Source organism: Pinus tabuliformis, chromosome 8 (assembly GCF_031772625.1).
Source record: "Pinus tabuliformis cultivar Carrire ecotype Pingquan chromosome 8, CPIR1, whole genome shotgun sequence".
Lineage (NCBI taxonomy): Eukaryota > Viridiplantae > Streptophyta > Pinopsida > Pinales > Pinaceae > Pinus > Pinus tabuliformis.
Genome location: NC_142294.1, coordinates 18,596,440 through 18,612,143, shown reverse-complemented (window position 1 = coordinate 18,612,143; position 15,704 = coordinate 18,596,440). Strand labels below are relative to the sequence as shown.

Below are 15,704 nucleotides of genomic sequence, written 5' to 3'. Positions count from 1 at the left end.
CAAACATTGTCTTCTATTGATATGTCAAGAAGACTCTATAAGCCTTTGAATCCTCATATCCCACCAAAATGCCCCTCATTTGAAGGTTGCAACTTTGTCCTCTTTTCCACAAGTATGTGGATGTAGACTAGAAAACCAAATATCCTGAGATGTCCTATCTCAGGCTTCTTGCCTATGAATCCTTCCCCTGGTTTCTTATCCTCCAAAACATAGTGTTTCGGCCCACAGAAACATCCACAAACTCTAATCATGTATCATGGCCTTCACCGCACTAATGATAAACCAATGCTTCCTCTTTGCAACCCCATTCCACTGCGGGTTGTAGACCCCTCTTGATCCCTACCTCATTGCAGAAATTTGTGAACTCATTAGAGGTGTATTCACCCCATTGTCTACCCTTGACACCTTGGTCTTCCTTCCTATCATGTTCTCCTCTTGAGCTTTGAAAGCTCTGAAATGACTTAAGGTCTCACATTTGGTCTTCATGTAGTAGATCTATGTCTTCCTGAGGAAGTCATCAATGAAGGTCACATAGTAAGATATGCCCTTTATTGAAGATACTAACATAGGCCCTGCTAAATCAGAATGGATCAGATCTAAAATGCCCTTGGATCAAGTCTCACTTCTAGGGAAAGGTGCACCTTTGCACACCCCCCCTGTTGGTCCAGATTGAAGCCTGGAAGCCTAGTGACCATTCATCTCAGTAATGGTAGAGCTTTGTGATGGAGATATCCCAACCTCATCTGCCAAAGCTCGTACATGCTTTCATTGGTGTGCACTAGGGCTTGAGCACCCTGATTCTAAAGTCTATACAGGTTCCCCTATCCAACTCCACTTCTCACCGCAGTCTCTGGACTGGCTTCCTCAAAAGACTTGCCCCCTTCGAAAGTTAACCTCATAACCTTTGTCCTCCATGACTCAGATGGACAAAAGGTTCTTCTTTAGGCCACATACATAGAGTACCTCCTACGCATCAAAGGACCCTCTTGACTCAAGCTGGAACTGAATTGTCCCCTATTCGTTCACTACATACTTGGCAATGTCGCCAAGCTCAATATGGATCCCTAAGTCGTCCTCTGCAAAGCCACTGAATATCTCTCTAACCACTCATGTGGGGGGAGGCATCACTGCCCAAGTACTAGGCACCTCTGGCAATGGTGTTGGTAGAAAGGCAAGACACAAGTGAAAAGTCACTCTTGAACTTGGAAGCAAGCTCGCTCAACTGTCTCTGTTGTGGTTGCAACTATTTGCGACTTCCCATTGCCCTTCTTCCTCTATGGACACTAAGAAAAAAAGTGGTCATTCTTATGGAAGATATAGCATTTGATCTTTGCTCATATCTCTCTTCTACCAAGATTTTTGTCCCTCCCTGACTACCACCCTTCTTGATGGAAACTTTCCCTTTGGTCTTCTCTGTCTTCCTCACCAGGGCCAAGTTTTCATTTGCTGCTCCTCCTCTTAGATGCAATCATCCCAAAGTCTCTCCCAAATGGGAAGATGTTCTCAAGCACAGATACCCATGATGAATGGTTCCCAAGCCTTGGTGAACAATTCAAACCAACACTCTCTAGCTCTGAATCCAATACAGCTTCTCAAATAGCTTCAAGCCAGTCATGGATTTGTGTGATCCTCATAAGGTAGTTGGTTACATTGTCGGAGAGGTTCATTCTACACTCCTTGAGCTTAGTTTTGAGAATCATTTTTCGACTCAAGTTATCTGACTAATAAGATCTAGTTACTTGCTAGCAATATTAACTTTCACATTCAGCGAAAAACAAGAAAAGCAATCACACACAGCACACAAATATTTATGCCCTTGTAGATTAGTTCACAATTCAAAATTTTCTTCAGAACTTACAAGAGCTCCCTTACAAGGAAAAATGGTTGTGAGAATTAATCAAATGAACAACAAACCTGAACATTTCAGTTTGCATGTAAATCGAGGCAATTTTCCCTCAAATTTGTACAAAATCCGTACATATGACAGTACGACCTACTCTTCTGGGCTATAAGGCTACTCTTTTCCTTGCTACCAACTAGTTTCCTTTGTTTGCTGAACACTGGCCGCCTTTCTCCCTGTTGAAATCCTTGCTAATGGCTAAAAATCATATCTTTGATTTTCTACTTCACTCAAGTGACATGCGAAACAAATGTTCAATGTATGCTTGTGTACCAAGATACCCCTCATACCCAATCGAAACAACTACATTGACTTGGCTTGGAATGTGTGCTGCCGACCAAAAGCATGGCAGGTGCTACATCTTTCAATCAAGCTAGTGTGGGAGTCAAGACGATTAGAGAACTGAACAATACTTTCTGGAGGTGTTAGACTTGCTTTTCACGAAACAAGGTCCCTTCAGAGAGCTGGAGTTCTACTAGTGTGTCGCCAAGTGTTGTAGCGACTACAACCACCCTCCAAAATTTTGCCTTAGCTTCGTTTTGGAGCCTCCCTACCAACCATTCTTAGCAACATGTCTTGCATTGTCAAGTACATAGGCTTCAGCTAAGTTTCAGTGGCTTGCCAGCCTGTGCATATCAACTTGTTTGTCTCCCACCTGCAGGAGCATTCCAGACTTAGGCAAATCTCTAGTTGAGATGCTCCCTCTGAAAATTGGCAATTTTGGAGGGGAACCAGCCTTCCCTCCAGAAATTGCACAATCCTATTGACCTCCAAAATTGCGCAATCCAGCCAGGGAGCGCTCCCTCAGGAAATTGCACAATCCAACTCAACACTGGGCTTCATCCCAAAGACTGCGCAATTCTGGGAGGCAGTGACCTACTGACCCCAAAAATTGTGCAATGCCTGAGGGACAACCAACCCTGCTCAGCCCAGAAACTGCGCAAATCCCTTTCCTAGGCTTGCAGACTGCTGCATGTGCCTTCAGGTTGATCGGTTCCCTCCGGGACTAAGCAATCTTGATTTGCATGCATGGGCTGCTTTTCCCGAAATAGCAAAAAGCATCCCTAGATTTTAGGGATATATTTTTAGCAGTTGGAGGTTACATGCAAAGATCATTTTAGAAACTTCCCTCCAAGTGTCGCTTTTTCCTAAATTTGCGGCATGCGCATCATAAGCCTCAAACTTATTTATTTGACGCTGCATAGCTCAACCCTCACATCAATCTTGGAGCTCTGACATCACACATCACATCAAGGAGTCTTCAACACGTTCAGCTCAGCTTTTTCAAGGTAACTCTTCTTTTCATGTCATTTGTTGTTTTTCTGACGCTTTTTGTATTTCGCTTTGTATGAATGTTGGTTGCCTGGTTTTGTTGAATGTCTTCTATTGTTTTAATGTATGTTAGCTTGTAGAAGCACCATTTTAATTTTTATTTGCATCTCACTGTTGTCACATGCATGAAACTATTTTGCATTGACAGTCGTCGTTACGGCGACTCACTCCACACACATGCATGTGTTCCCGTTTTCTGAATCTCGCATTCACTATTTCCATGCATGATCATTCACTCCTGCTTACACTCAATCTCACCATGCATCCAAACTTTTTCATGTTTTCAGTCGCCTATCAGCAGGTCGGGGCTGCCATGGCCCGAACCTTGCCTTAACCGAACAACAATGCGCATTTCTAGAAATGAAGGCTTTGTCTTCCCTCTAGAAATTGCGCAAACTTGGCCAACACTGACCTGCAGGCTTGCATTGCACAATTCTGGGATGCAGTGCCCTGTTGACCCAGAAAATTGCGCAATGCAATCCCTGTGCTTGCATGCCCTTGCTGACTGAAACTGCGTGTGCAATTTCAGTCCTGAATAGGCCAGACTGGACTGTGAATTGCACAATTCTAGCAGTCAGTCAGCCTCCTGACAGCCCAGGCTGTGCCTTGCGCAGTTTTGGCAGTCTGTCTCCCAGCCTCCCGATGAAAATTGCGCAATCTTTACTGCCAATCACTAAGGTGTGTTGCATGTCAATTCTAAGATTTGTTTTGGTTTTCAACTAACAGATTGCTTGCGATGAGTGTTGCTATGTCTCTAGCAGGTGTTCGTCTGTGCCTCAACAGTACAAGTACAATGGCCTCCAAGGGAGTAGGGTCAAAGGACACCATTGGAAGTGCAATTGGTGATGCAGTTGAACAAGTGTCTATGAGCTTGCCCATTTACGAAGACACCAAGTTGTACAGAGACAGAGACATCAGGATGAAATGGCAAGACATCAATGACACATTCTCAGGCACATTTGAGAAATATCTGGAAGACCGTAGGGACTATGTCAACATCAACAAGTCTAGCTTGTACCAGATTGCATGCAAGTATCTCGCATTTCCATGCACAAACATGATACATTGGATTGTCTCGCACACAGATCCTGAGACGATGATATTGAGCAGTGTCAGTGGGACCAAGCTTGCTAGCTTCAGGGCGATGGACTTTCAGCAAATGTATCACTTGTCACAACCGGTGATTACAATGGAGAAACCCTTCAGCAAACCCAGCAGCAGCGCAAACTCCAGAGATATCTTGAAGAGCTAGGTGAAAGAGCCAACCAAGTTCAAGACAACACCCAGCCTGGTTTACAAGACGAAAATACTGCGTAAGACATATCAGTACCTGGTCATCTTTGCATGCCGCTTATACATCCAAGAGAGCACAAAGGCCTTCCCGTAGAGTTGGGTGATTGCATTGGACCAACTGGCCAGCAAAGGAAGGCCATGCAACTAGTCCGACATGTTGGCTCTCAGGTTGAAGGAACAGGTGGCAAAAGCCCAGCATCCGCCCAAGGGTCGATCTGCGATGTAGCACCCAAGATCTTATAAATTACATTTGTTTTCATATTTATTTGGAAATGCATTCATTTGATGTTGTTGTTTCTTTAGATGTTAAGAAAATTGAAAATAACTTAATATTTTTGGATTTACTTTTTTTTTTGGTTGATTTTGACCTATATTTTCTCGATATAATTTTTTGTGTTTCTAAACCCTTGTCAACTTTTTCGCCATCACGATGTTAGCTACATTGGTGCAATTGCAAATAATAACAGATAATGTAGTTAATTATGTGGGTGCAAGCAAGTTGCTAATGGAGAGGCACCCCATAAGATTCTAGATTCCATGTGTTTCCCATTACATTGTTTTGATGCTAGATGATATCGGAAAAACCTCCTTCGTCGAGTCACTAATTGGACTATGAGAGTGTAATGTCCCCTTTGGACTAATTGCCCACGAGAGGACAGAATAGCCTATCAACCCTGTAGGCTATAATCTTGATTTGGGGGGGGGGAAACGAGGATGGGACAATTTTCCAATGTTTGGGGCAAACATAAGGTAAATTTTGGGTCTACTAAGGAAAAAAGCCTAAATTCAAGGTTGCACTTACAACCCCTCACATGAAAGTGAACCCGATGAGAAAATCTATAAATAAAGAGGGGTTGAAATCATTTTGGAGAATCAATTTGGATAGGGATATCACTGATTTTTGAGCCTGAGGCTTTGAGAGTTTTAAGACCCCTTCTTCCTGATTAGATTTAATGAAGGTGATCCCACCCTACCTAATCCTTTGTCTAGTTTCGGTGGAGTTGATCCCACCTATTGTCGCCCAAACTGTACAGGCAAGATGCGACAACGCTCGAGACAGGGGCTATCACTCTGATCCCCACCTCTCTGTTCTAGTCGTCTCCCTACATCATGCTATGGGGGGCAGTCTCTTTGAAATGTGAAGATGAGAGACTCGTTGGCAACCAACAAGTCTGGGAGACACAACTGAATGGCCTAGCAACTTGGTTGATTTAGCAAGTTAAATGATCAAATTAGATTATTATGGAAGACTAGTGTCTTAAATGAAGTCAATTACTTGCTTAAGACCTATGTTGCAGGAAACGTGGTATAGAGGTTCGTTCCCATATGGAAACGGGTACGAAACACGGAAACGCGTTTAGTACGGCCGTGAAACGCGTTTCCGGCCGTACTGCCACGTTTCCCGAAATGGAAACGTGGCCAGTACGGCCGGAAACACGTTTCAGGGCCGTACGACCCACGTTTCCTCATTAACTTGTGTTTTTTTATTTTATTTTTTTAATTTACTTTTAGGGTATGTTAGTGACTTCTTGTTGCTTCTAGATGTGTGTCTAAAGTTATAAAAGTGAATTTTTTCCCTAGTGTTGATATGCAGTTCATCAGGAAGTTTGAGGGATATGCAGTTCATGGTAATGTTAAATTCTAAAAGTAAAAGTGATATTCTCCTTTATTTTTCATTTTCATCCTTTTACTTAAATTTTTAACATTACCATGAAATGACTCAAGATGTTTGAGAGTGGTTTCGCCCTCATTGGATTTCATATGGAGAAAGTAGAATTTTAGATCTCACTCAAAATCCAGCAGACTTATTTGTTTTTCAGGATTTCAGGATTGGAGGGATTGCAATGTTTCCATTGGATTTTATCATGTACTAGGGTAGGGAACTTGTATTTAATCAAGAGAACCAAGCCCTCTATGCAGGGGAAACTCCCAATAATCAAGATCATGTAGGGCACTAGGGTATGAAACGTGTATTTAATCAAGAGCACTAAGGTTGTTCGACTATGTAGGAGGAGACTCCCAATAAAACAGTGGTCCTTCTAAAGAATGGGATGTGGATGCAAAAAATCATGATTTGGATCTCTCTCTTGCAGCCTTGTAGTCTTTATTGTACTTGCAGCCTCATATATTAATATACATAAAGGCTGATTTTGAGATTTGGATATATAATAAAGGTTGATTTTGGATATTCCGCTATTTATTTTCATTATGTGATCATTCATGAGTAAATGTGATGTAAATTAAATCTTAATGTTTAAGTGTAACAAATTATAATGTAACATTTATGCTTTACGATTGCACATATATATATATATATTTGAATATTTTCAATATATATATATATATATATATATATATATATATTCGCGTTTCCCCGTTTCCAAAATTTGGGGAGGTCGCGTTTCGATCGCTTCCCGTTTCGGAAACTCGTACCCGTTTCCCCGTTTCGTGCAACTTAGCTTAAGACAAATTAATTACCAAGTTATTGGATGAACAGTTGTTTCTTAACGATGCTTCACTATACTAAATGAGATGCAACTCCTACAATCTAGGTGAGGTGCAAGATTCTTGGTTAATTTTAGATTATATGTCTACTCTAAGTGTGTCCTTCCTGTTAACTGTTTTGAAGCTAGTCCTCAGAGTAAGTTGTGAGAGAGAAACCAAGGGAAAGCAAGCTATCGCTTGGTTAACGATACTTCTCCTTGGGTTCTAACCACCCGATGCCTCTAGTGCTACAAAAACTATGGCTCTGACAACTACAAGGTCATCGTGTTAACTACTAAAGAGGCTCTAGACTCCACAAGCTAGATGAGAAAAGGTGGGCCTATCTCTCTATCGACCAAGATTATGCTTTTAAGTTAATTAATTAATGCAAGAGGCTAGTACTAAGATGCAAATGCAAGATCTGAATGCACTTGAGGTGAGATTATTTAATTACTTAAGTATTCAATTACAATGATCTTCAATTATGAACAATGAAATACTTAAACAATAAACAATCTTAACCACAAGAGAAAGTGCTCAAACTTAACAGTGCCAAAAAGTGTGGTCATTAATACCAATGGAGAATTGCTCAAAAGACAACCAATGCTATTTAAGACAATTCGCAATCTTCAAAATTATAATCAATGAATCATCAATATACCAATTAGATACACAATAGAGAGATTTAGATCTTTATTTGATGCAATTAGATTAAACTTGATTATGAAATCCACAAGAGATATCCAATTCAATCAATGAACAATGTATCTAATTATCCAACAATAGCAATGAGAAACAAGATCTTCAATGGCAATGTCACTTAGAGCAATTAAACAATTAAACACTTATCAACTTGATTAGAGCACTTATGTATATTAATGCTCAAGTGCAAATAGATACTAATGATGCAAAAATGCAATATGGATTAGTCAATAAACATATGATTTCAGCAATAAGAAAATCGCCAATTCTAAACACTTATCCAAGACCCACAAGATGTAAGAAGCAACAGCCAAGAGGGATTAGATAACTTTCAACCACTTTTATCGCTCCTGTAATTTTTTATATCAGACCTTATGCAGTAAATTTCAAACCTTGGAATATTATTACAGCCTTTAGAAAATGGTCAAATATGCATTGAAGTGCAAGCCCAATGAGTGCAAGTGACAATATAATCATGAAATATGATTACCAATGAGTTATTATGCTATGAGATTTTAATCACTGTTGTAGATACATTTATGTGGTTGTAGCAAACCAAACAGCCTACAAGAAAACCACTTATATGCACTCAAATTAACTTAGGTTTACTTCTTAATGCACTAGGTGACTTATTGAGTAAATTAGGATTATTTAAAATGTGTTAGGCCCTTAAATATATTGTTGTCATAAAATAATTTAGAAATTAAAATTAGGACCGTGATGAAATTAAAGTGTTAGAGAGAAAACCAACAAACCTTATGGCCTTGTAGATGGCTAGGGAGGTTTCCAATGGACTTGAGAACCTGCAACTACCAAGTTAGCTCTAAATAATTGCTCCAAAACCAAATGTTAGCCCACTCAAACAATGCAAAAAGCAGATATGACTGAATATAAGGCTAGGTAAAGGGTTAGAAGGTTAGGACACCCTAATACTAGGGCTAGAAGAGGCACAAGACAAGGCTAGAGGCCAAAGAAGGGCAAAGAGAGGACAAATGATGTCGGTAAAGGGATGAAAGAGGAGAGATGAGCCCACAAGGGTTAACATCAAGCCCTTATAGGTTGACACGGGGCTAGCAAAGGCCCTAGAAGGGCCAGTGGCGAAGGGAAAAGCCCTTATGGGGTTGCAGCCAAGCAAGAGGGAGGGGGTCAAGGACCTTAGAGGGCTAGACAGTTGCCCTAGAGGGGGTTTGAGGCCTCTCTAAGCCTGCGACTAGGGTTTCAAGGGGGGTCGAGGGGCAAAAGAGGCTACCCAAACTTATGGCAAGGGGAGAGAGGAAGGTCGAGGCCCTTGGAGGCCTGCGGCTAGGCCAAGGAAGGGGGTCGAAGGCCTTAAGAGGCCATGGCCAGCACTAAAAGGGTTGCGACCAAGGGAAAGAGGGGGGTTGAGAGTCCTAGGAGGCCACCAGACCTCAAAGTTAGGCCCAAAGGATTCAAAAAAAATTTCAAACCCCTACAAACAAAACAATTCTCCAAAAATTTCACTGCAAAAGGGTTGGACAGCTTCCTCCTCAAGTTGGACATTGAGCTTGTTGGCAAGATCTTGCATTCCTAGGCCTAGATGTACCTCAAAACCCCAAAAAAATTCTCTTGATCAACTTAAAGCTCTCCTACACAAAAAAATCAAAGAATGTCAAACTCCAAATATATATAACAAATGTAAGACCCAAAAAAATATTAAAACCCCAAGTTCTGCAAAACAAATGGATTAGAAATAATTTACAAACATACAATATTTTTAAAATTTTGGAGAAATAATTTTGGATAAATAACAATGGATGAGCAAATTTCGAAAAATAAATATTGGTTGAAACCCTCTTGCAAAATCAAATACCATAAAGAAATCTTAGAGCCCAAACATGGTCATCTCTTCCCCACAGTTTGTGAACTCGGAGCCCAAGGGCTAGCGTACCTATAAATCTCTATAATATTCTCAAGAAAATTGTTAGACCATATGGTGAATCAGATCACCTAAGATAGCACATACCAATAGAATGTTTTTATCACCAACAAATGAAATAACAATTATTTACCAATATTCAGTGCAATATAGGATCACACATAACTAACACATACCATAGATGAGCGGAAGAAAAACTCCATGAACTGAACCCCAAAGTCTTTCTATTATGATACAAAATGTTCCCAAAAGAGCAGCAACTCAATACCAACATTCAAGAATTACCTCATCCAAATATATTCAATAGAAGCAAAATGGCTTCTTTATATAGAGAAACCCCTCCAAGTGGAAAATAACGGCTAGTTGGCTTGATCCCTATCAAAATAATCTCGATCGTCGAAATTTGTTTGATCATCTTTTAATCTCCACTATCGAACTTTTAATTTTGACGAAAAATTCGAATTTTTCTTAACCCCCACTTTTAATTAATCCAAAAATTAATATTTTGGTTTAATTTCCTCAAAAATTTGACTTTGACTTAACCACCAAGGTCCAAGGACTCAAATTTTCTTAAAATATCCATTTTTCCCTTAGTGGGGGACCTCCAAAAATTGACTTTCCTTTGACCCACGAATTTTTAATTATTTTCCACTTGGAGAGAAATTAATTTCTCAATAATTATTTTTGACTCAAAATTAATTAATTTTCTGGCTTGGGAATTTTATTTAATTTTGCCAAAAAAATTAATTAATTGACATTGGAAGGGATTAATTATTTTTTGCACCCTCAAATAATTTAGCCATGGCGTCTAAATATGAGGGACTATGCACTGAAATAATTTTTACATCATTTTATTATAAAATCACCTTTAGAAGCGGAAAACACATTTAGACTCTGACCCTTAATTATTTACCCAATTATGCGACACAATATGATCTAGTATAGACCAAGTATGTTTGTAATAAAATAATTTAGCCAAATGTGCTTAAATTATTCCCAAACACATTTTTACAAAGACTCAATACAACACTAGGAATCACCTAAGACCTTGTCAATGGATTTCACCCTAGCTTTGGGGTTTAAGCGGGAAGAAAAACTTTGTCGATTATCCATGTTTGGAAACCCACATAATTTGGTGAAGTTAAATATCATCCTATGATGAAATTCGTTGCCAAAATCAGAGGCTTACCTAGGTGTTGTTACATAATTAAACAGTCACACTAGCATTATTTACAATATATCTTGCAGAAATTGGGTTTACAATTATATAATGGTGTTGGCTAATGATTTTGAACTTTGAAAAAAAATCTTCATATCTTCACATTTTGTTTCCTTCGACTGTTGACAAAGTGTGGTCAACACCACCCTACCTAGACACCCTCATTTTCTTGTTCTGGCACAACAACAACACTAGAGCATCTCTCGTCTAGTTTGGAGGATTATCTAAATATCAATCTATCTACAAAGAATCTACATTAGAGTACCCAAAGCCCTAAATTTGTTATCAGGACCTCTTCATAAAAATCCGCTAAAAACAACATATAAAAGTACACAAGTCATACTATTTGTTACAGCAAGTATTTCCTGGATCCCCATTTGAGTTTGGCTAGCAAGATCGATATTGATCATCATTGTTTAAGGACTAGCGAAGTGCTCTGAAGCAGAGAGGTAATCTAAAGCAACAAAGTGGTATGTATAATTTTGGGTCGCAGGGGTACAAATCAAGGTCGCAAGGCCACAGACCAAGGTCGTAGGGCCACATAGTCGAGCCCTATTGTATCCAAAGCGGTGTTTAAGGCAAAATGACGATCTGTTGAGGACAACAGAACAGGGAACAAGACATTCACTCTAGTTGTAAGGGATCAAGGAACTGAAGTGTCATCAGAAGTGTTTCAAGGCACAGATTGAGTGTTGGAATTCTCCCTGAAGTGGTTCGAAGAAAATCGAAGGCAGCAACATGTCAACTTCTGAAGCAGCAGCACGAGGTATCCACTGTTATTCCTTATACCGGCAGCGCCAAAAAAGCTTTTTCCATCACAGTGGAAGCACTAGAGCAAGGGTCACTAAACCGATAAACCAAGTTACACATTGTAGAAATTTCTGTTTTCTCACCCCGGTTTTCAGTTTCACCTTATTTCTCCCATGTAGTTAAATGCCCTTTCCCATAACCATACATTTAACAAGCTGAAAAAAATAAATATTGCTGAAAACACAAATTCTGGAAATTTTACAGAATGCTGGAAATTGCAGAAATAAAAATCAGCAGTAATAAACAGCCTTTAAAACACATTTAAACACTGAGATTTTTGGTCAACTTGACCCTGGAAAAACCCCCTACAACTCTTGGGGAAAACCAGTTTGAGAGCTCTTCTTTATTTTTGGAAAATGCCTTTTTACAGTGAGAAAATTTTCAGCAAAAAATCAGCAAAACAAATTTTTCCAGCAAGCAAACTTCTCTGTTTTCAGCTAACAGACAATCTGGAAAATGCGTTGTACGAGCTGTACGGACCGTACAGATGTACGGACGTACGTATGTACGAACCGTGCGAACTGTACTGACGGTCGTACGGACTGTACGGACAGACCTCGAAATTTGTGCAAAAAATCGCCTCCTCGATATTCGTGCCTGAAAATCAGTTTTTCCCTGTTTGCTCAAAAATCTGCCTTTTTCTGCTTGTTCTTTGAGTTGTACGGATTTGCTGAAGTGCTGCCTTGGTATGTGTGTCAAACTACTGCCTCTTTCTCCTCCTTGCCCAGAAATCTCCCTTGCTCTCTTGCTCTCCTTCTCCCAATCTGCTCATGAAAGAATGAATGATCTTTTTCTCCTTTTCCTCCCTTAACCCAACCCTAAGTGACTTTTGGGTGATCCCTAAATCCAATGGCTGAAATAGATTTAGATCAATGGCTGAGATTAAATGCTCATTTAAATCTCACTTTCTATTTTTTAATTCACCCCACTTTAATAAAGACCAGGGTTGCAGGAATCGCCCCCCCCCCCCCCCGGATCCTAACCCGGAACCGCGACCCGTGCGGAATCGTTTCGGAATCTCGAGGCGAAGCGCGATTCCAAATTTCAGGTGGCGCGATTCCGTTTTTTAAACACGCTTCCTGGTTTTTAGGTGGCAGTGGCCCGGATCCGCGCTTCGGAGGGCGATTCTGGCATCCGGTTGCGCCACGCAACCCGCCCGGAAACGCACGCAACCCGGACGCAACCCCGACGCAACCCGCGGGCAGCGAAAATTAACTTAAATTTTTTTTAATTTCTTTTAAAAGTTAACTTAACTTAGCATGAGGGGGTGGGTTAGGGTGAGTTTAGGGTCAGTTTAGGGTGAGTTTAGAAAAGAATAAAGCCCCCATTCTCTTCTCATTTTCTCACTTTGAGTTTATGAGAGTTGGAGAAGAGAAGAGAGGAGAGGAGAAGAGAAGAGAGGAAAGGAGAGGAGAAGAGAGGAGAGCTTGGAGGAGTGAAGAAGGAGGAGCTAGGAGAAGGAGGAGGAGCTTGGAGCAAGAGCTTGGAGGACTTCATCTACAAGAGCTAAAGAGGTAAGTTCAAACCCCAAACTCCCTTGTTTTTTTGAAAAAAAAATTGTATTTTTCTCCTCCCTCTCCTACTCTTTCCCATTGTTTCTACTTGCTCCTTTATTTACAGGTTGTCCACCACCTATATCCATATTCCAAGATGGTGTTCTTTTGGCTTCTATGTATCATTCCACTCTTGGTTTTAATGATGGCAAGGGTGAGGAATAGAGGGGAAGAGGAAGGGGATGAATTTGGTCCTAATAGTAGTGACCCAATGTATGATGAGGAGGAAGGGTTTGAAGAGGAAGGGGATGAACTTGAAGGGGACACTGAAGCACAAGATGGGAAAGGTACATCAAATCCCTTGTGGAACTATGTGACCAAACTTGAAGGGGGAAAGGGTGGTGGATCTTACAAATTTTTGTGCCCTCATGGTTGTCATGGAGGAAAACCATATACGGGTTCATATACCCGTCTGAGGAGGCATCTTTGTGGGGTGCTGGACAGTGATGAAAAAAAGGGTTCTGTGGGGGTAACCATTTGCCCAAACATTTCAAGTGAACAAAGACAAAAATACATCCAAATAGAGATGGCTGCACAACAAAAAAACAAGAAACAAAAAACTCATTCTGAATCAAGTGCAACCTCTAAATTTGGTAGTTGCCCATCTCCTCATGGTACTTCTGCAACCTCTGGAGGTAGAAAAACAATAGGGGATTTCCTTAATGTTGCTGGGAGGGATGATGTGGATGGAAAGATAGTCTGTTTTCTTTGTGCTTGTGGTGTACCATTCAATGTGCTTCGCTCTCCCTATTGGCATGACATGGTAAAGGCCATCAATGAAGCCCCAAAAGGATACAAGGCCCCCAACTATGAGAAAGCTAGAACAGTGTTATTAGAAAGAGAAAAAGCTAAGGTTCAAAGAGCTTTGACACGTTTTACACATGAGTGGGTGGATTATGGGGTATCCATTGTATCAGATGGCTGGACAAATATTAGAAACCAACATTTGATAAATGTTCTTGGTGTTTCTTCTAGTGGTGCAGTATTTATTGCATGTCATGACTCCTCCTCCATCAGTGCAACTGCACAAAACATTGCAGATCTCCTATTGAAATCAATCAAAGATGTTGGTCCGAATAATGTGGTTCAAGTGATCACAGATAATGCAGCAAATTGTAAGGCAGCAGGAAAAATTATTGAGCGTACTCATCCACACATCTTTTGGTCTGGGTGCCTAGTTCACACATTGAACCTTTTGATGCATGATATTGTGAAACACAAAGATTGTGGGTGGATTGCTGAGGTTTACAGGAAAGGGAAGCAGCTCATTAAATTCATCACAGGGCATACAAGGGTAAACTACTTCTATGGCACTTACTCCAAGTTGCAATTGCTTAAAATTGCAAAGACAAGATTTGCTAGTTATTACCTCACCTTTAGGCAGCTAGTGAGGGTGAGACAAGCTTTAACTAATCTGGTGTGTGCTGAAACATGGGATGAAATTAACACTGACACAGATGGTGCTAATGTAGTCAAGGACACTGTTCTTGACAGTTACTTTTGGTCACAGGTTAAATATGTTTTGCAATTCACCAAACCAATTTATTACATGATCAAGTTTGCAGATTCAGATCGACCAGTAATTGGGGAGGTGTATGAGCAAATGGATAGCATGTTGGGGCAGATTAAAGACATTGTTGAGCCTAGAGATACCACCTTGTACAATTATATTCGTGAAGAGGTGCAAAACCGATGGGAAATGCTAAATATTCCATTGCATGCATTAGCATATGTTTTGACACCTAAATACTATCATCCATCATGGCTTTCAACACCAGCACCTAGGGGGGGAAGCAGGAAAAAACCACACCAAGATAAAGAGGTTCACGAAAAATATATGGCTGCATTGAGTAGATTAATCCCTGATGATGAGGAGGCTGCATTGGTACGGAGACAGGTGAGCAACTATACGCTCAACACTGGTCCATTTGGGAGCATGCATGCAATTCAAGATCGAGAGACTTTTTCTGCTCTTGAGTGGTGGAACATGCATGGAGGGGCTACTCCACTTCTACAGAATTTGGCATTGCGGGTGCTATCACAGGTGGTAAACACTTCTTCTGCAGAGAGGTGTTGGAGCTCTTATTCTTTCATCCACAGTGTTAAAAGGAACAGGTTGAATTTAGACCGGGCAGAGAGCTTGGTTTATGTTCATTACAACTTGCGATTGTTGTCCCATTACTGTGAAGATGCAAAGTCTAATAAAGACTTGTTGATTTGGGACAAGAATCCAGAGGAGCCCAATTTGGAGGATGGAGTGTTGCGACTAGAGAAATTAGAGGATGCTCTTATCCAGGTATGTCCATTGTGGTATGAATTTTCCAATTTTCCCTTATAAAGCATTTCTCTAATTCATGTTTTTAATTTTTTTGTTAACTAGTGTTTTTTTTTTTTTGCATGAATTTTTTGAGCGATTCTAGGATGATGATGACCGTGTTGATATGCCACCACCCCCACCCCCATCTGGTCCCTTGGTTCCTAGGTTCCATGGTTCAACACCAACAGCAGGGGGTT

At 40.5% G+C, this 15,704-nt stretch overlaps 1 protein-coding gene across 1 annotated transcript in view; it reads right to left on the bottom strand.

Annotated features, from left to right (window-relative positions):
* LOC149233938 (uncharacterized) overlaps positions 1 to 15,704 on the bottom strand; it is an 83,367-nt gene that overhangs the window by 17,868 nt on the left and 49,795 nt on the right. The window lies entirely within an intron of this gene.